At 33.3% G+C, this 21249-nt stretch overlaps 1 long non-coding RNA gene across 1 annotated transcript; it reads left to right on the forward strand.

Moving 5' to 3' along the window:
* The first annotated feature begins 11271 nt into the window (after positions 1–11271).
* LOC143242657 (uncharacterized) lies at positions 11272–18428 on the forward strand. Its single transcript, XR_013023043.1, has 3 exons — positions 11272–11406; positions 17977–18084; positions 18236–18428. It is a non-coding gene; the product is annotated as an uncharacterized LOC143242657 (long non-coding RNA).
* Positions 18429–21249: the final 2821 nt, after the last annotated feature.

Raw genomic sequence — 21249 nt, forward strand, 5'->3', positions numbered from 1 at the left:
ACACTTAAATCTAATCTTTAGATAAATATCATCAGGAAATTGATGTACTTTCTTTTTTAACTTATCTCTTTTAATCATTAACAAAACCAATTCACTGGTAATCCATGGCTTAATTTTTCTAAACTTTCGTGACACAGAAACAGTAGTAGTACAACTTTGAATACAATCAGTTAACACTTCAGCAAAATTATCATAAGCAACATTAACATCAGAACAATTCATAACACAGGACCAATCTGAAAAATTCAAACAAGAACTCAATTCATTAAACTTAATCTTTTGAACATTTGAGACATGTTCTAGATCCGATAAAATGTCTATACATAAAACAATTGGAAAATGATCGGTCAAAAACTCTCAACAATATAAGAATAACAATTTTAACAGTATTTCCACTAATTAAAAAATGATCAATACAAGAATTAGTAACATTGGTTATCCGTGTAGGAGAAGAAATAATAATACGAAGATTGTTCTCAGACAAAAACTTAAAATATGCATTCTTATAACAAACATCATCAAATGTCAAAACATCTATATTAAAATCACCAGTATATTAATATCATATTTGTATAAATTCAATTCTAATGAAAGCTCATCAATAAATTTCAATACAGGCTATCTAGGAGATCGATAAACAACAAAGAGATTAAATTTCTTATTTTGAATCATACAAAATAAAATTAAAGCATCAGACTTAATGTACTGTACTTCTTTTATCATAGTCAGTATCTCAAATTTAACAAAAACTGCCACTCCACTAGCCTTATTTAGACCAGAAGATGAAGAATAAAAGGAGTAACCTGGAATCGAAAAGGAAACAAATCCATCCTCAACAAACCAAGTTTCAGAAAAAGCTATTATATGAAATTTAACAACGCTTGATTGTAAAAAAAACAAGAAATTGGTCAAAATTTTGAGTAAGACTTCGAATATTAACATGTATTAAATTTAAATGACCAACAGAAAAACATTTGGTAAATCAGAAAGAGAAGACAAAGTTGGTGTAACACCAACAATATCATCAAAATCATCAGCCATTGCAGTATTTATAAATTATTAAGATCAATCAAGCAACGTAAAACAATGGGCTGAGTAGTTTCTGATTTCTAATAAGAATATTACCATTCGATACCCAAAGAAATTTATAGCCAAGATCTTTCTGTTTTCGTTTTGCTTGCATGAAAATATCACGATAATATGGGGAGAGATGTTCGTTAACATAAACTGGATAAGATTCATTACAGACCTTAATATCATTAGTATTAAGAGAGCGAAATTTAGTTTTCTTAAGTTTAAGCAGATCAAATTTAATTTGCTTACGACAAAACTTAACAACAATCTGTCTCGGACTCTTATTTTCAGTTGTTTTCTTTCCTATACGATGAACAGTGTCAATATCTGTAGGAGCACAGTCAACCCCAAAAGTAGTTGTAATCTTCTCAACAACTTCTTGCAAATTCTCATTAGGCTTCTCTGGAATACCTCCAATCAAAACATTATAGTTATAAGAATATTGTTCCGCTTCACACATCTTCCTCCGAAAACTTGCCATCTCCTTCCACAATTCTTCATTTTCATGCTTTAATGTTTTATTTTCCTGTTTACACTCCTTAACTTCAGCTCTCAAAGTTGTGATATCCTCACTCATAGTTTCTACCTTCTCTGAATAAAATTGAAAGGAAGTCACTAATTCTTCGACCTTTACTTTAATTAAGTGAAAGTCATCAAGTCTTGACAAAATTTCAGTAACTTTTGTCTTAAGCCACTTCATATCTGCCTCCCCCCATATTTAAATCAAGCTCACTATTCTCAACAAGATTCACTGTCTCCCCCTCTAACGAAATGGACACAGTCCTTCTTAATGGAGTTTCACTATTTAGGCTTAACTTTCTTTTTCTCATACAAAAATCACATTCATAACTTTTCCCAATTTAATTTAAATATTCCAAATCCTGTTCAGTTAAGTTCTTACATCTTAAATGATACCATTTTTGACACTCACCAAAGCAATGAAGGGCTTTATCACCAACTTTAATATAAACTTTACATTGAGCACAAAATCTACGTGGCATACTAGTCAGCCATTTGTAAATACTGAATATGTGACAAGATTCGAAAGATCAGCAGGTAGTATACTTCTGTCCCATTTTGATCTTTCTTTCTAATGACCAAAAAGTTTCTGATGCCCAGATCATCGCCAATATTCGGTGAAAGGTTTTGATGGGTATCTAGCATTTCTCCATTATCCCCTACCTCTTTAGCCATCAAGACTTGGGCAGAGCAGTCGCTTCTTTTCTTTTGGGCTGATCATCTCTGTGACTATAACTGCCCCTTAACCCTGGCAGGTTTGCTCTTCATCAAGCTGGAAGTAAATCAGTCGGAACTGATCATATACATAGGAGATGTTGCGCCATATCTTTCCTGCTTCTCTTTCCATTCTTCTGATTGTTTTTTAACCAGATCTGGCAGGAGAATGCTTTTCTCGATTCTTGGCGCAGAGCTATTGTCCTGCGTTTTCTCTTAGCCTGGGAGGGATCCCAAGATTCCTTCAAACTACCGTACAATTGCTTTATATTTAATATATATTAAATATATATTTAGCTAAATATATTTAGTTACCCAAATATTTTTACATGGTTTCACCTATTAGAAGTTAGTAATATATAGAAGTGGTATCGTTCATTTCTTATTATAACTTTCTAAAGATTCATTCATGGAAATATGTCGTTTTGGAAACTGAGAAACAGATACATAATTATATATATGTATATATATATATCTTTCTGGTTTATCACATTCTTTAGAATTACAGGAATGTGGGTTAATGTTGTTTCTGCATTCTGGTTGTTTGTTATAATTTTTATGTGTATAGTTATTAATTTGGAACTGATTGACACACTGCCATCTGTTGAACTATTCTGGTGTAACTGAATAACTGAACTGTCGCTCTTATTGGTGCATCCACAGTCCCAAACGAGATCTATTAATTTATTACTTATTGAAGAATGAGACAAACCATCAGATTCACGGTCCACTCTAACGGATTTACTAATTTACTCTCATTTTAATATCTATGTTTGTATACGCTTAATATATATTTAGAAATGCATGCAATTTATAGGCTTAGATATGAGTTGAGAAAATTCCAACTATTCTGCAAATTTGAAGATTCTGGATTGTTATAATACAAAATGTACTGTGTGTATGTAAATACCAGTTATGTTGCGAACCGAACTTTGGAGAACCTCGTCTTGAAGTTTATCAGTTGCAAAACACGCGATGAGTCAGTTTCATATTGTTGGTTTGATACAGCGGATATACTGTAAATCTAGGAAGCTATAATTGTACCTTTATCAATAGGGAACGTGCAGATAATTGACCAGGAATGTTTATAGCTTTTTAACGTTACAAATCGGTTAACTCCAGTCAATTAACCTCGGACGTTAACATTCTTACGAGGACATTATATATCTTCATCTGTGAAAAGACTCGCATGTGAGCATTAAGAGATAGCTTACCGAACTGTACTGTTATCAACATAAATTCATTCGCTCAGCGTAAACCTTCGATAACATATTAAGTTCCAAACCAAATATAAACTCAGTATTGTTAATGAGTTTGGAAAACTATTGTATAAAAATCTATATTTGTAATAACTGTTATTAAAATGTCATTGTTCTTTGTGCAATAATACATGTATTTGTGTTAAAAATAAAATTCTATGTATCAATTTTGTTCGTTAAAATTAAAATTAAAGTTTTGAAGTTTGAAATCGTAATACGTAAAATGCGTAACATAATGATGAATTATACTACATAACGAAGCATTCAGAGTCCAGGCATTCCAGTGTAGGAAGCCACACAAGCTCTTGTATGTTCTGAGCCTTCAACAGAATTTTCAAGCATCTTTTATACTGCACACATATTTCTGCAAAATATGTTGGAGTATTTCAGAAACATTAGTGATAACTATGATAAAAACACAATCAGTGCTAGTTAAGTTCTGTAATGCTATTTGTAACAACAGTATAGTTCATCTGCTACTCCTGTGATGAGATGAAGAGTGTTTGTGGGATAGTGTCTCTGGTCTGAGTTTTCTCATAAATTCTTTCATTGTCTACGAGTTATACAACAATAAAAAACTTACGATCATATGTTTATGAAACTTAACACCTCTCTGATGTGAGAAAACTAGGTATTTATAAATCTTTTTTTTATACAAATAAAAATTAATTTACTGATTCTACTTTTCACTTTATCAATCTAATATTCGTATATACCAAAATAGCACGATTCTTATATGCACAAGTTTTTTGTTAGTTTATATGGTAAAATAATCGTCAGCCCAACAACACTCATATATTTATTCACTGTATATATAAACTATTAAAAGTGTCTTTTAACTAGTTAGCAATAAATTCAAAAATCATTGTTGTTGTTTTGAATTAAGCACAAAGCTATTCAATGGGCTATCTGTGCTTGCCCACCACGGTTATCGAAACCCGGTTTTTAGAGTTGTAAGTCCGCATACATACCGCTGATCCTCTGGGGGCTTCAAAAATCAACGAACAGTACTTAGTCTGATTAGTTTCAGAAAAAAATTTATATAACGAACTAGTTAAAAGTATGTCCAACAAATGTTTTACTATCTTGTTCTTTTCATTTTGCCAAATCTCCACTTAGGCCTATTCATTTACTTTAGAATTTCAGTTTACAAGTCAAGGTTTTTTTCTCCATTAGTATCGAAGTATAGTTCATTTATTTTAACGTCGAATTACCACGGTTGTTTCCTATATTTACATAATCATCTTTTTTTTTTGTATTCTGAAGAATCATCTGTCTATTTATCAATGTCTCTTGAAGATACTTCAATTGTTTTAGAATTGTCATTTACGAAATAAATTATTTTTCTTACCTCAACACCGTTAATCTCACTCTAATATATTAACAGTTAAGCCTATATTAATCATTGAGCTTCTGTTTGTACGACGTTAAAGTTTGCGTGTAACTTTTCTTTTGGAGAAATTGTTTCTCGTAACTTCTCACCTTCTCTCTCTTCGTCTGTTTATTTTTTGTGCTCATCTTAAGCTATTTGTATGCTTATTACTTAATCGTATGTCGTTTTATTTTCGGAATTAGTAAATTTTACGCGACAATCTATATTTCTGTGTGAATGACTTTTAAACTTAACGTACGACCCTTTCCAGTTCACGCAACTAAATTTGTCATATGACTTACTTTTAAAAACCTGCTTCAAACTTTCTCGAAGGGAAGCGTAAAATATTCATTCAGAAATGGAATAAATCGATAATACCTGATCAAACAGTCTCCCAAATTATGATATATTGAGATCAGTTTGATGAACTTTATTTACAATGTATATCATAAGAGCACATTTATTGAATTAAAGGAACTTCGAAAACAAAATAATTTAAGTCCAATAGAATATTTTAAAAACAACAAAATATATATGTAACGTAGCTATAATATTATTTTATATCAAACTTAAAAGCAGTTATTTTGAACGCTAATAGTAAATAATTAATAGTTCTGCAAGTTTAACAAGTAACAAAGAAATTAGATTAATGTTTATCTTTAGGAAGTAGCATCACAATTACGTACAATTTTGTTTGCGAAAGTATATTATTCTACAAAGTAATTATTTACCCCATAGTAAATATGCAAGCAGTAACATTAATTGCGCAGTTCATGCCAAACATAAGTTGATCTATGAATTAAATATTTACTTTTTTATAAAATTATACCTCCAAACAAGCTGGAATTTTTAATATAATGTATCCACACATTTTTTTTTCTAAATAATTTATTATTTCTACAAATTAATTTAATGAACCTAAATGTATCAAGTGTTTCACTATTCTTAAAACCATGTTTATATTGTTGCTTTTGTTGACAGTATGGTTGAGAAATGTGTTTGTCAAAATTAATTTAACAAGAAATACTTGTAGCTCATATGTTGATACACAAAATAAAAATGTAAAATTATATATAAAAATGAATTAGATTTGTACTATTTTATAGAAATAAATACAAAAATATTTAATTCTTCAAACACAATGGTTAAACTAACGAATTAAATGTTATAATTCACGTGAAAGAAGCTATAATAAAATCAAAGCTATGTTAAATATAGAAATACATGGTGTCTGGCACAGTGATCCTTTATTTACAAGGTCCGGTATTGCCAGGTGGGTTTAGGCGTTCGACTCGAAATCTGAGGGTCGCGGGTTCGAATCTCCGTCGCACCAAACATGGACGCCCTTTCAGTCTTGGGGGCGTTATAATGTGACGGACAATCTCACTAGTTGTTGGTAAAAGCGTGGCCCAAGAGTTGGAGGTTGAGTGGTGATGACTAGCTACCTTCCCTCTCGTCTTACACTTCAAAATTAGGAATAGCTAGCGAAGATAGCCCTCGTGTAGCTTTGCGCGGAATTCAAAAACAAACAAACAATCCTGCTACTGTCTAAATACTAAGAAACACTCGGAATATCTGTCACGATGAGGAAAATATGAATTTTTCGATTTCCAATTTTGAAAAAAAAACGTTTGTTATCTTTGTTTTGTTAATATGGATACAAATTCAGTATTCTTGTTATACACCCGTCAAAAGGTGAACATGAATCCTCTTTATTTCTTTTGATCCTTTTTCTCATCGTCAGTGAAAGATGTGATTCTATATTTCCAGTGTTGTAATAAAATGACCTACTAGTGATAGAACTCGTTGTAAATCTAAGTATTCTAAAATGGATTTAAAAGGGTTTTCTCGAAGTGTTTTAGAACTCGTAGTTACATAATGAGGAACGATATTTACTAAACTTTCTTCTTCTTGAACAGGAATAACAGGAGAATTCTTCACAAAATGATTTTAATAACCAAACAATGGCCACAAAGGATTCTGGACTGATGTCTTATTGTTAACTGGAAATATGGGTGAACTTTGAAATTCGTTGACAGTAAATTCAGACTTGTTAACTTTTAATTCCTATAAATATGACCTTTAGCGTGATCTTTTGATCGTTGCCCTGACAACATCAATAGAGACAGTGGACGAAATATCATTCATGTCTGGGACAGAAACTGTGTTCAATTGTTGATATTTGTTGGATTGAAGAATTGTCTACTTTCACTGTTGCTTTACTGTTACATCGGGTAATGAGTTGTGAACACGTTTCAAACTACTTTCTTTGATAAATATAGCAGCAGCATCTATCTGGGGTGCAGAAAGTGAGAGGCCATTTCACTTTGATAACCACTGCACCATCTTACTTATTTCAGAACATGTCACATCAACTTGCAAATTGGAAGAATGAACTAAAGGAATAGGGAAGCAGGGAAGTTGTTAACTCCACCCTCGACTCCATTAACCCTCACAACATCTTCCCTTACTACGGGTATGGACTCTGTAGACCCCTTCGACGTCGTGCTAGGTAGACTTGGAAGATTTTGAAAATGCTCTTTGTATTGTTGAGTAGACATATGAGAAAAGAAAAGACATTGGGAGGGCAAGTCTATCGCCCTTCCGTTTGCTTCGTCATGAGCATTAAAGAGAGTGCCTTCTACAGCATGTTGTTACTCATGTCGTAGGCTACACCTCCTTCTACACCATCACTTGTGGCGTGGGTTGTACCTCCATTGTAGAGTGGACCGTCGTCGTTATCTGGAAAGTGAGCTGAACCTCTGTCAGCATCAGTGTCACCGATGACTTGAGAAGACTTGGCTGTCCACCAAATTATCAAACCATCTCAAATCATGTACATAGTCCAACAATGTGCTGTTTGGTGCAGCACATGTTAAAGCCATACAGTTTGTTAAAACATTATATAAATAAATGACGTTTTAAATTTGTGAAGGTTATCTGAACCTATTCAGTCATTACGCTTAGGTGTTGTGGTGCTGCTCAGGGTTTCTTCATATGAAACTGCATAGATTGGGTTTAGACAACATAGTAGGAAAAGTGGGGACACTGGATTATTTTATGTCTGTAATACTCAGGCGAGTATCCAAAATGAAAGTAAGAGTCTCGCACAGATTTTCACTTACGTTCATCTCGAAATTTTGTTAATGTGCAGATAATTTTGGAAAGTTAAATTTCATGTGCTTATAATTTTTACACAAAACAAAACTATACCAACTTCTACTAACAATGATTGAGCAGTCCCATTATCATGTAAAACACGTATTAGTATGGTATTAGTAGTGTTATTAGTATGGTATTAGTAGTGTTATTAGTATGGTATTAGTAGTGTTATTAGTATGTATGTAGTGTTATTAGTATTAGTATGTATTAGTAGTGGTATTAGTATGGTATTAGTAGTGTTATTAGTATGATATTAGTAGTGTTATTAGTACGATATTAGTATGGTATTATCAGTGTTATTTGTCACAGACACAGAACATAAAAGACACTAAAAGTTTTAATTGTCACTAACTTCACAGTCTTTCAGTGATGTCGAGAAACCCACTTGTTGAGAAATTTATATGCAAAAACGTCTCGTTTGGGTTGAGAAAATATTTTACATAGAAGAGCTAACAACGTTTCGACCTTCTTCGGTCATCGTCAGGTTCACAAAGAAAGAGGTAACTGACCGGAAGCTGACCACATGTTTGAAAGGGGTTGTGTAACTGAGTGTCGGAACGTAGAGGGCGGTGTTAGATGTTTGAATATATAATTTTATTTATTTTATTATATTAATATAGGTGTAAAGGCGTTCCTTTATATTGGTTTATTTTGGGTTTATGTTGTTGTATAAGTAAGGCTTCTTTAATTTTGCATTTGTTTATGTTTGTTTCTTTATTTAGTATTTGAGTGTTTTCTATGGTTATGTTGTGTTTATTTGACTTGCAGTGTTCGAAAACGTGTGAAGGTGACTTTTTATGTTCTTTGAATCTGGTTTCCATTTTTCTACTTGTTTCTCCAATAAAGAAGTCGTGGCAGTTATCACATTGTATTTTGTAAAAAATGTTGGTGTGGTGTTTGTCAGTGTAGTTTTTACATAGTATAGACCTCAGTTTTGTGCCTGGTTTTTGAATAAATTTGGTATTAACTGGAATGTCATATTTTGTTACTAATTTTTGCCAAATGTTGGTTATTTGTTTGCTGATGTCAGGAATATATGTCAGGAAGAGCGTTGTTCGCTCTTCTATGTAAAATATTTTCTCAACCCAAACGAGCCGTTTTTACATATAAAAATTCATCAGTCTTTGTATATGTGACCAAATCAACAACATTAGGTGATCTGGTGAAACTACGTCCATATGTGGACACAAACACTGGGCGTTACCTGCGTTTCTTTTCCGTTCTTCAAAGGAAAACTATCGGACATAAAATGACCACGGTTTATTCCAAATGTTTAAATAAAGAAAAACACCTAAACCAATGATTCTAACAAAGAATGGCAGTCTTGTTTGATAAAGAGAAATGAGAACAGTTTGTCTGTTTAATATAAGTACAAACCTGGACACTAGAGGAATCAAACCTCAAACTTTAGTTTTTAAGATCTCGCACTTTTATGTGATAAAGTGGAAAGTGTGTGGGGAAACGTTATGATGTTAAAAGTGTGCAATGACAAGTCCACCAATTTTTAATACAGCCGATAAAGTCGGCATTTTGAGATTGCAATAATTTACTGATCTGAGTAACAAAATCAAAGAATGATTTTAATAAACTAGTCACCATTATATATAAACCAGTTTTATGTATCAATTATTAACAATAGAGCTTTTCTTACATCTTAGACTATCTGTATGTAACCAATTGATTGGATCTTGGTAACTGGAATATTGTTAATAAATTAAATTATAAATCTGACGTAAGACATTTAACACTTTATTAACATCAGTTGACACTTACATTGTACCTTTCATCCTTTTAATTTTGTGTTTTAGTTATTACATTATGTTTTGGGTTTGTTTGTATTCAAATCCGATTTTAAGCGTTTAGAGCCTACAATCTTACCACCGATGTTGTGGACATGAGGTATTACTATAATGTTTAAGTTTAAACACCAGAAGATAGAAAACATTAAGAAACCGTCACACCTAACTTGTGTAATTACTTGTGTTTTTATTACCAATAGTAGATATTACAGTGAACTAGTTTTAAACTTTATTTTTCAAGTTCAGACCAGTTATATGAGATATTTAGATACATTACTGTTTATAGTAATTAGAACATGTTTGTTCATGATAATTGGCTAGATATAACACACTACATTACTGTTTATAGTAATTAGAACATGTTTGTTCATGATAATTGGTTAGATATAACACACTACATTACTGTTTATAGTAATTAGAACATGTTTGTTCATGATAATTGGTTAGATATAACACACTACATTACTGTTTATAGTAATTAGAACATGTTTGTTCATGATAATTGGTTAGATATAACACACTACATTACTGTTTATAGTAATTAGAACATGTTTGTTCATGATAATTGGTTAGATATAACACACTACATTACTGTTTATAGTAATTAGAACATGTTTGTTCATGATAATTGGTTAGATATAACACACTACATTACTGTTTATAGTAATTAGAACATGTTTGTTCATGATAATTGGTTAGATATAACACACTACATTACTGTTTATAGTAATTAGAACATGTTTGTTCATGATAATTGGTTAGATATAACACACTACATTACTGTTTATAGTAATTAGAACATGTTTGTTCATGATAATTGGTTAGATATAACACACTACATTACTGTTTATAGTAATTAGAACATGTTTGTTCATGATAATTGGTTAGATATAACACACTACATTACTGTTTATAGTAATTAGAACATGTTTGTTCATGATAATTGGTTAGATATAACACACTACATTACTGTTTATAGTAATTAGAACATGTTTGTTCATGATAATTGGTTAGATATAACACACTACATTACTGTTTATAGTAATTAGAACATGTTTGTTCATGATAATTGGTTAGATATAACACACTACATTACTGTTTATAGTAATTAGAACATGTTTGTTCATGATAATTGGTTATAGATATATGATAATTGGTTACACACTACATTACTGTTTATAGTAATTAGAACATGTTTGTTCATGATAATTGGTTAGATATAACACACTACATTACTGTTTATAGTAATTAGAACATGTTTGTTCATGATAATTGGTTAGATATAACACACTACATTACTGTTTATAGTAATTAGAACATGTTTGTTCATGATAATTGGTTAGATATAACACACGGTTCGTTGTTGGTCATTTTGCACACGAATCTTTTTCTCGATGCAAATAAAAACTTCCACCACAGGCAGGTTAGACGGAAATTACAGTTAGAAGCAGAAGAGATAGTGTTTTACTAGTGACAATAATGACGGACACAACTTGTAAATGTGGAGGTGGGGTCTAGTTTATGTTGTGCTGTAAATAATAATCAGGATGTATATATTAGGTATTTGAGTGTATGTTAAATAATATTATAAACAAGTAGGGGGAGTTGAGGAACAAATTGTAGACATGAGTAAATAAATGTTGGTGATGTTGTGTATGTCAGACTGGTTTGGATAATGTTTGTGAAGTATTTTGGATATGTGAAGTAAGGGTGATGTAGTAATAAACAAAACTTTATAAATAGTACTTTAAAAGTTTATCGGTTTAGCTTTAATGTGAAATATCAACATAAATAGGCTTGGTTGGGTTTAAGCTTTTCTTACGATTCACTCGATTACTTGCAATGATAGTAAACCTACTATATCTATTTGTAACACTACCAATAATATATTTTATTGAAACTTGTATGTGTTTTCTCAAATCAAAGTCACATCAGGCTATCTGCCGATTCGGCTAGGGAATTGAACCCCTGATTTTACCGTTGTAAATCCGAAGACATACCGCTGTACTACCGGCGACCATTTATTGTACCTTTAAGCTAAACATAAACCTTAATTTTAACCAAACTTTTTAAAATGTAATTAAATGTTAAACTCCCAATTTTCACCACTTGCATTATTTATATTTAAATGTTTTATCTATTACATACAACCTGTTTCTTATTTTGCTTTTTGTGACAAGAGCTGGCTGTAAGTGTAGTGATTTACTTAACGAATTGTGGGTTAATATGTATTGTAACTACTACACAATAACAAGTGTTTACATGTATATTACTTGTAAACAGCGAACAAGAAAACGTTTCATTACATGAGTAATAATGAATTAACTTGTAGTTCTAATACTATAAATCTGTGTAGCATTCATACCTTACTTATGTTCTACTTGTCTTCTCTTCCATGAAGATCAAATGTGCACGTGCATCAAACAATGCACGTGTGGCAAAGAACACGGTTGTAAGTGCACCACGTGCAACAAGAAAGACGAAACTAAAAAGTTGCAAGTGTGAAGGTACGAAATGTTTTCTTAATACATGGGCAGCTATTAACAACCGTTTACGTAACTAGCACGAGCTATTTAAATTCTAATCTCTCTGGTTTATAACATTTTAATATTCTCTTGGGTTTTTAATTTCTTGTTTTTAAATGTAGCGGTTTTCACCTTTTACCCTCCTATAAAGGGTGAACCCCCTTACCTTGTATACGTCTACTGAACCTTCATTCTACTTCGTAACTAAAACTTATTTCAAGACTACAAGTGCTTTCGGTTAATATCGACTGCACACTTTAACATGTAACGTAACGCAAATCGATATTAAGTAACATGGTAACAACACTGCTAAAAATAGCAGTATCATTGCACCAACAATAATAGTGTAATACGCATAAAGTCTTGCCATACCTCTCCACTTGAGGGGTCTGTCCTGATGCCCCGTCCGGTTTATTACTTTGTGCCGGTTGACTCGGTCTTAGATCAAAGATTATAAATTCTAAAAATGATTCATGCAAAATGTAGATCTGCATACAGACCAAGCTTGTGTGTTCCCAATTCTTCATTTTAGTTAATGGGTAAATAAAGCGATATTGCTGTAACATTCAAATTGCAACTCGTTATCCGAAATTCGGATAACTTGAACCGTACTTATTTAAGTAACTGCCGCTGCAGAAGCTGTGATCGATACCTTTATGGAAATCTTTCTTTTCTGGAAGTGTATTTGCTCCACTTTCTTTACAGTATTTACCACATGTGTAAATTGGTACATGTTGAATTAATTTCGTTCTTTCATTTTAGAAATTCTAGTCAATGTCTAAAGCTGGTGCAAGAACTTGCACATTTAACAGTGAATTTCATACAAATATGAAATTTTGACGAGGAAGACAAAATCAAATGTTTGCATTATTTATCTATACTGTTTGTTTTCATTTATGGTGACCTCTCGAACAAAACCTTACTACTAAACATGCAGCTACTCACCCATAGTTCGACTTGATGTGTTCTTCAAACTGCCTGACGATGCTTTTGTTAAAAGCTACCAAAGAGCAACCTTCGCTTATCACAGTTCTATCAACATCAGCTTTCAAATGTTGACTGCTTTTCGTAACTATGTTTGAACCAAAGATCCGTTCTACCAAAACGAATAATGAAGGTTATTTGTAATTCGATTACTCCTTCCTTGAAGACATTAAATAGATGTAGTCATAATTCGTTTCACCTGCAGCCGATGCTTCAAATCGGTAACCTGCCAATTATACGTGTCTACGTGCAATTTTCCTTCCCAGAGTAAAATTGTATTTCTTCTACACTTCCAGTCGATTCCTTGAGTGACGTCAGAAATCTCGTCGAATTGCTTGGTGTCCACTTAAACAAACTAACATGACTTATCACGTTTTTTTCTTATTGTTGTGAGAACTAGTCCAAGCTTAGATGTATAAATAATAAAGGGGGACAACGTGTGTAGTTGATGTAACAAATAACCTTCCACAAATATTTCTCCTCGGTATGGATTTCTTCCCTTTAGTGAGAGGACCACCCAAGGAAAGTTCAGTATTTACACATCCACCCGCATGTTTCCCGTGCGTGGCAATTCGTGAAATGAAAAGATAAGATCCTCATGGTTGGTGTGTCCTCCTCTAACACACCTCGTTGGCCTTTACACCTATAGATGGGTGGCCTTGCGATATTTCCCCTTAGGACAGTCGGCTGGTCCACTTGGACTAGGGTCAACCAAGTACCAGTGTTGGATGTTTTTATAAGGTGAAGTAAACATTTTACCTGATACTGATGTTTGAGTATAGTGCTCACCAAACTCTGGCGTTGGTCAAGTGACGTTGTTTGACGTTGTAGTACGTCCCGTTACAGGGCTCCATGGTGGGTGGGTTCAGGGGCCACAGAAATTTCCCTCTATAATTGAATTTTCTAACTAAAAACTTCAAATAGTGGCACACTGTCTCAAGGTAAACGAACACATCTTGAAGATTCTGAGCAGCAATCCTTACCACCTGCTCTACCTCCATTTTCTATATCTACGTTCTCTTTCAGACGCCTTTAAGCCAAATGTCTTTTATTCAGAATGAACCTGACGGTCAGCAAGTCACTAAATAAGCTTCAATCTAGTGACATTAATGGTGGTAAGATCCCATTGCAACACGGTGAACTCCTCTTGCATTCAAAGGTAATTGAGGATATACCTATTGAGGTTACACCTCGTGCTACTTTAAATTCATCATGAAGAATTATTGTTGAAGAATTGAGAAACATCAAAGAGTCAAATTCTCGCCGGTGTCTCTGCTAAAGGAGTTTCTACAGTGAGGTCCATCTCCATTCGCAAAGATGGAATTATGATGCTGACAAATATCCTTGTTCTTGCACTTCCATCCCCACGTCCACCTGGCACTATCATAACAGGTTATCTTAATACCAGGGTACGACCATATATACCAAACCTTCTGTTTCCAATATCGGAGGTTCAGTCATTGAAAGACTTCATGTCGTGGTTCCCTGACTCGTGCTAGTTGTAGTAACAAGGACCATGATGCCTACTAACGTAAACTGTCCCTAATTGCCTCAATTGCACTGGCTCTCACTAATCCTACTTTTGTTCTTACCTCTGAACATCCATACGTATTCAAATCGAATGATCTTCAACACCGATCTTTAATTTACACACATTCCAACAAACTACAAACCCCACATTCTTTATTTGTGGATACATGCATTTCCTTCAATACATCTTCCACCCCAAGATGCAAAACAAGCATTCGTTCACTGGAATCTCCTAACAGCAAAGACTTGCCCAATAGAACTAAGGCAAAATCAATGAAGGTCTCCATACCTCCCTCGAATAAGAAAAATTACGTGGTGGTAAACGGAAGGGTTCTCCACCCAATTCCCAACACAGCCACCATAATACAATGGAACTATAGAAGGTTACATTCTAATCTGGATGACATAAAACACTAATTGCTTCCCACCATCCTCTCTCTCCTTATAGAATACATTTCTCAACCTGCCATTAGATTAGTCACCTTCAGGCATTTTTATTTGTACAGAAATGACAGTCTGTGTGAACGAATGCATGGAGGGGTGGCACTGTTGGTAAATCAGCACCTTTATCTTTACCACTCGACACACCCTTGGAGGTTGTAGCCCTACGTGTTTCCGTGGGTCTCACAATGGTCGTGGTCGATGCCACCCCGACCTTCGTGCCCTGGTAGAAGCTGGATCAAGCAAACTAGCTCTTTCACTATCCTTGTATCCTAAGATACAACATGGAAGTATGGCATTTTGCGAAAATGGCCGTTTGACCATGTTTGCTAAACTCTTAATGAACAGGATATTCAAAGTATACGAGGTGTCGCCACTCTAATTCTTCTCTAGAGGAACTTGGAGTCCCTCAGGTGTGTATCTTTGAGTGTCGCACTTTTCAGTTTAAAGATTAATGCTGTCGCTGAACAACTCGCTATTGCAAACGGGTTCTGTCGACGACTTTCGCACCTCATGTCAGTCGTCAAACACGAGGTACATTGACCAGCAGCTACGGACTACCCTCAATCGCTTTCTAAAGTGGACTACAGCAAACTGCTTTAACTTCTCTAAAACCGTCTGCATGTAATTTTGCTTCGATCAATACTAATTGTCTATTTCAATATGTTTATGGTTCATCCTTCTGGTGATCAACATCCGACAATTTGAAAGCAAAGGAAATAGCTTGTGAAGAAAAATGTGTAACTTTCTCAACAGTTTCAAAGATCAACGTACTTTCTTACCTAATCTCGGGAACGTTATATAATGTTGCTTGTTTACCTATCTTGTATAATAATACTTGGGAACGTTATAATAATGTACTTGTTTACCACTACTACTACTACTACTACTACTACGTTGTGAGTGAATAGCACTTGATTTATTCATTAGACCTTGAGATCAACAGTTACGACCACTGCATTATAAACGGAATGTGTTACTTCGGTGTAAGTGAATTCATTCGAAAAAATAAACTAACGTTTTCTTCGAAAAACGTGTATTTACGTGAACATATGAATGGTCAGTGAAATATTAAGTAAATTTTGATGTTCCTTGCCTTTCGTTTTCTAAATACACTATATAAATTACACGGTATTTTGTTTTGTTACGACATCATTATAACTCAGGGAAGTTGGTTAGTTTATCAAAGCACTTTATACCACTTTCATTACCTATAATCAAATTCGGAAACTGTCCCGCTTTGGAAGTAATGGTAAGCCTACGTATAAATAACTCCAGAGATAATCACTATCTTTACCATGTACTCAATGAAACTTAAAACATTGTTATTTCACCGAATTGTGTTTCCTACTTCTTCTATACTGGCCTAGCATGGCCAAGCGTGTTAAGGCGTTCGACTCGTAATCCGCGGGTTCGAATCCCAGTTGCACCAAACATTCATTTTCAGCCATGGGGACGTTATAATGTGACGATCAACCCTATTGTTCGTCAGTGAAAGAGTTGCTGAAGAGTTTGCGGTGGGTGGTGATGACTAGCTGCCTTCCCTCTTGTCTTACACTGCTAATTTTTTTATTGCTAGCGCAGATAGCCCTCGATCAACTTTGCGCGAAATTCAAAAACAAACGTACTCCTTCTATAAATAACTACTAGATATCTTTGAATTATATGAATCTAAATATTCATATTTAGCGGCTTAACTGTTTAACGATACTAAGATTTCCTTCCATGCGATTTCGTTGTTATAAAAATGGCGTTAATGAAATAGTATGAATCCATAACTCAAAATGCTTATCTGTTACCATTTACTGTAAGGTTTTATATGGAAGTAAAATCCAGAAATTTATAGGTGTTATCAAATATTACCTAAACCGCCTTTTAGAACATAACCAGCCCTAATTATCTAGGGGCTATGTCAGTTATTCTTAATATCTGGGTACGTCTTATGTAATATGGAAAGTGGTTTACAAAATCATCTAATACATTTTTTCACTTAGGTAAATAACTTTTATCAAACTACGTCAGTTACTTGTCAAACTATATACATAGAGAATTACCATTATTTCATATGCCTCTAACCAAATCTAACTCTTACCAACATGTATTAAGATAGCTCGTGGTTGAACAATAGTAATCCTCTTACTTTTGCGGAATTTCTCACCTTCTACTGACTTCCTAATTTACCACTGAAACTGATTTCGAAAGCTTAACACTACTTAAGCTGTCACGTTTATTTAAGTGTGATACTGGGACATAAGAGCTAAACCTATTGTCTGACATCTTTAATCTAAAAAAAAACAATGGAAGTTTCATTAGCAGTCTCAACATGGTTAAAACTTCCAGTTCAAACCACACCTTCACCTCTTATCTCAACAATATTTCGTAGCTTAATGACTTGTACTTTACGAAGTGTTATAACTAAACCACACTATATACACTTCATTATTGGATTTAATCTATTGTGGATTACAGAAGTTAAACTGTGTCAGTTGTTTAACTTAACGTCAACCACAAAGTAACGTTTCTGACATAATCAACTATTAATGTGAAGTTCAATGTATCATAACACCTAATTATTTTTTTCACATTCCTCTTTACAGATCCTACATGCACATGTATCGAGAAATGCACATGTGGTAAAGAAGACGGTTGTGAGTGCATCATGTGCAATAGAAAAGCGGAAACTGAGGATCGATGCCAGTGTACAGGTATGTATAATCTTCCTGTTTAGTCCATATTGTATAGAATTCAACTTTAACCCAAAACACTTATATAATTTCGTCATTCAGTACTAAACGTTTATCCCTTGTTTAAACTTCGATTTTTATCATACATGTAATCTCATTTATTTATTTCTAGAAGGAGAAACCTGCAGTTGCACATCATGCACTTGCATACAGTTGAATATCAGAAAGGCGGACTGAATTTCCCAAAACGTTTGCCAGGTTCATATTTAGGTTGCTATTTAATGTATTCTATTTGATTGTTTACTTTGGTATATTTTTTTACTTTTTATTATTCTATTTGCAAATTAATAAATTTTAAAATTTGATATTCCGGTGTAAATTATCAATCTAAAATCACTTAACTAAAGCTTCACGAACATTGACTGTACTTTTTATACTTGCAACTATTGTAGTTGAACCATAATTCTTAAATATCTTATTTCCTCTTGATCTATAAGCTACAACTGAAATGTGACTTAATCGTTCTATAAATACTACCCCTAATTACTGCAGTACCAGGGACTTTCATCCTCTCTTGTAGTATCTTTGTTTGTTTGTTTTGGAATTTCGCACAAAGCTACTCGAGGGCTATCTGTGCTAGCCGTCCCTAATTTAGCAGTGTAAGACTAGAGGGAAGGCAGCTAGTCATCACCACCCAGTGCCAACTTCTGATCTCCTCTTTTACCAACGAATAGTGGGATTGATCGTAAATTTATAACGCCCTCACGGCTAAAAGGGTGAGCATCTTTGGCGCGACCCTCAGATCACAACACACAGCTATATTGTTTATCATCCCCTTCGCGCCAAACATGCTCGCCCTTTCAGCCGTGGGGGCGTTATAATATGTCGGTTAATCCCAATATTCATTAGTAAAAGAGTAGCCCAAGAGTTGGAGGTGGGTGGTGATGACTAGTTGCCTTCCCTCTAGTCTTACACTGCTAAATTAGGGACGGCTAGCACAGATAGCTAGCTTTGTGCGAAATTCAAAAAACAAACAAACAAATTTATATCTAAACGCGTAATAATGAACGCATACCAAATTACGATTGACGATTTTAAAAGAACCCTTCTGCAGGGGGGCAGGTGAGAATAAGTTATATATCCCTGTAATAATAGCTAGAAGTGCAGAATTCTTTGTGATAAAAATAAGTGCAAAGATCAGGCCCGATCAATGCAAATAACGATAAACTAAAAAATTCGAATTTGCTGCCATCTATGGGATTTTACCTGAACTAAGCCTCAATGCATTTCTTAAGGCATTCTTTAATTCATCTCTCAGAAAATTGTATTGCTTAAAACGATTTATCATTTTAAGAGTAAATCATAAACATAATTCAAGTGATTTATCTTTTAGATGTGACTCTATTTAGAATTGTGTTAATTTTAAGACATCTTAAAATTACCACAAAATTGCATGTTCAAATAAAAAAAAATGTTTAAAAATATTACATTGTAAAACCAAAATCGAAAAAGATTAACCACTCGTATATGATGGTGAGTAACTATGTACAAAATGTGCACACTTTTATTTTCTTCTTATATATATTTTTTTTCATTATTATTATTTTATTTTTTAGTTTATATATATATTTAACGGAAAAAAGGGAAAGAAAGAAACAGAAAATAAAAAAAAAATAATAATAACATAAAAAAGCTATGTATATTATACCAGTTCTAGGTGTCTAGTGCTTTCTATTTCTTAAATATATATTCATATGAGAGAGATACTATGTTTATCATGTATGAAGATACACAATAAATCATTTTTATGTCGGTTTTTATAAAAATAGTTTAGTGCATTATGCAAGTGTCTATCAGATACTGTCTCTATTACATCCACTTTCTCTGAAATAATGGCCGAATACACTAATCGAAATAATGTAAACAGTTTAATAGACATAGTCATTAAAATAATTATGAAAAACATCCAAAAATACCTGCCATAGATCTTAACATATATCATGAACTCTATCAACCATGGATAAATTCACAGTACTACACATCAATATCCAGGATGCTATTGTTTCCAAGAAACATGAGATGGAAGACATAACCAACATCATAAAACCAGATGTCTTTGTAGTTAGTGAAACAACCCTCTATAACTACCACATATTTAAAATAAAAGGATAATCTATTATCAGACAAGATTGAAAGGGTAAGAGAGATTCAAACAGAGGAATTTTATTACGGTATAAAACTGAACTTATAGTTCAAGGAGTTTGAATACCTTCCTCTAATGAATCAGTAGTAATAGACGTATAAAATTCAGTAACAGTGGCGGGCATTTACTGCTCGTCTAGCAAAGTATTAGATGTCAGTCTATTACATTCCATATATAACCACAACCTTAATATAGTAATTATAAGAGATTTAAATAGTAAATATCACCTTCAACTGTACATGTACAAACCCTAATGGTAAAATACTTTAATTTCCAACTGAAACTAATATGATTTTGTTAAATGATGCAACACCGACACATATCTCGTACTCACATGGTCACAGTAAAATATTGCACTTACGCCTGTGTTCGTACAATATGTGTCGCAAATTCATAAACTTGTCTGTTGGTCACAATATAGGTAGTGACTACCTTCCAGTCTGGTGTATTTTCAATCTCACCCCCACTTAAACAAAATTAAAGTAAAATATAAATTAAATAAATAAAGCTAATTGGCCACTATTTCAATCAGTCATATCAAATTTTACCAACTGAAGAACTAAACTTTGACACGGACACATCAGATATAGATGTATATAGTCATATAATATCTGAGTGCCTAAAACGTGCAGCCAACAGCTCTATACCGAAACAAAAACACTTCACAACAACACACATATGGCAACCACATCAAGAAATAATACACTTGATAAAAGAAAGAAGAAAACTACGCAGACAGACAAACAAAATGGAAATACGACACTAAAAACACAAATAAACAGTATAAGAAATAAAATAAGACATCTAATCCAACAACAAAAACAAGACAGTTGGGACACAATTAAATCATAAAACAGATCCAAAACAATTCTGGACACACTTCTAAAAGATATACCAACACAGGAAAAACAAACGAAGAGTACCCACCATTCGAATCATATGACAAAACAGCTTACATTAACTATAAAAAGCAGAGATATTTA

The sequence above is a fragment of the Tachypleus tridentatus genome, unplaced genomic scaffold (genome assembly GCF_004210375.1).
Source record: "Tachypleus tridentatus isolate NWPU-2018 unplaced genomic scaffold, ASM421037v1 Hic_cluster_2, whole genome shotgun sequence".
In the NCBI taxonomy this organism is placed as follows: Eukaryota; Metazoa; Arthropoda; class Merostomata; order Xiphosura; family Limulidae; genus Tachypleus; species Tachypleus tridentatus.